This window comes from Hordeum vulgare, chromosome 5H, assembly GCF_904849725.1.
Source record: "Hordeum vulgare subsp. vulgare chromosome 5H, MorexV3_pseudomolecules_assembly, whole genome shotgun sequence".
In the NCBI taxonomy this organism is placed as follows: domain Eukaryota; kingdom Viridiplantae; phylum Streptophyta; class Magnoliopsida; order Poales; family Poaceae; genus Hordeum; species Hordeum vulgare.
This window is the reverse complement of record NC_058522.1, coordinates 158,034,270-158,036,116: the sequence shown is the minus strand read 5'-3', so window position 1 is coordinate 158,036,116 and position 1,847 is coordinate 158,034,270.

The window sequence follows — 1,847 nt, the reverse complement described above, 5'->3', positions numbered from 1 at the left end:
TAGTTTTACACTCTCCAGAGGTTGTACGTTGTACCCACGAGATCCGGGAAACTTCCGTGTCATCCACGACTCACGGTATATAACATACCCTAGGTTAGTACCCGATCGTTGCCTTTCCCCTCATGAAACTAGACAAAGAGTTCCAGTCGATTGGTACCCAGCCCACACGATGTAACTCTTACGAGCACCAACTCTGGACCTTATCTGTCACACCATGTTTTTACCTCACTTCAACTGTAGCCTTTTCAAAAATCTAGGTTTATTAAAACTTTTTAAGCAAGTGCCATGAGTGCCCTGATTGCCATTGTTTGTGTGTATGTTTGATGAGCGGATCCAAAAATATATATTTTCATAAAAACCCTTTTCTCATTTTCGAATATTTCATAACCTTGCTTTGGGTTTGCACTACAAGTCCCTTATTTCAAGGGAGTGCCGAAAACAGTGGAAGATTTCATTCTAGTTTTGACACTAATATAAGTCTCCAATATCATACAATATGTTTCTATTTTATTTGCATGTCTTTTTCTGAGGCCAAAAATGGTATTTCTAGATGGAAAAATATTTTTCTGCCTTAGAAACATGTGAGAAATTTCGGAGTTACTCAAAGGACATATATTTTTCATACATTAGATTTTCAACCCCTATTTATGTTCAAAATATTTGAGCAAACCCTTGAAAACCTATTCTTTCTGTTTTGATCCTTTGAAATATTTCCAATAAATTCCCAGAAAATTCTAGCATGCTTCCCAAGCTATATTTGGTGGCCATGTAAAGTTTCACCTCAATCCAAGGTGGTTTAGTTCACCAAATAATCCTAAAACCCTCTTTGTCCAGAATCAAGTTGAAGCAAGTCTACATAGCAAAGATTGTCCAAATGGCTTGAAACTTTGCAGGAGTGCTCAACACCCCAAATGGGGAGTCACTGCCAAAAATGGGATTTGTAGGGATTAATTTACCCACATTCCCTTTTGAATGGACATAACTTCCCATTTGGGGGTGATTTCAAGTTTGCATTGCCAAACTTGTCCAATGAAGCTCAAATTTGGTGGAGCATTCTATTTTTGCATCAAACCTAATCATGTTAACTTTCATCATGAGTGGTGAAGTGTAGCTAACGAAAACACCTGTCGAACACCTTCTACCAACTTGGTAAATCAGCTCTTAACTCACTCTACACCCATACACTTTCCTCCAAACTCATAGTCCAAGCAGCGAGCACCACTCCTCAACTCCAGATGAGTCGCCCCTCTCTGGTTCCAAGCAGAAGAGCCAAAATCTTCATTTTAGTTTATGTCTCAAGTCTGGCATCATCTCTTTAATCACTCCCTTTGACCAAAAGTGAGCCTCTCGGCTCTCTAACGGCTAGGGATCATCTAAACCAACCCTAGGACACACCAGACATGGCCAAAGCACCCCAGAGCGCGTCAGCATGCTGTGGCATGCCAAAACTGCGCTCTAGGCCTGCTACAGGGCGCACCCGAGACAAAGGTATCCAGCCCCGACCGGTTCAAGACTCCCCTCGATGCCTCTCCACGTCCCCGACAACCCTCCTGCATCAGGGTAGCTTCAGGGCCCACAGTCCCTGCTCTGTTGACCGGAGTGTCGGTGCACTAAAGACTGGGGTCTCAAGTGCCCCAGACTTGTGCGTGGACATCGGCAGCCCCTCCGCAGTGGCAAGGCGTGTCGTTGGGGCTTAGGTCGGAACCAAGACTCAGAAACCACCAAGTGCAGATTGCTAACCCCGACAAGCACTCACTTTCTCAGATTGAAGAAGAGACCCCGGCAGGAGTCCCCTGCAGGGGAGATAGACAATGCCACGGCGAGACCCTCCCACCGAGGAAGAACAA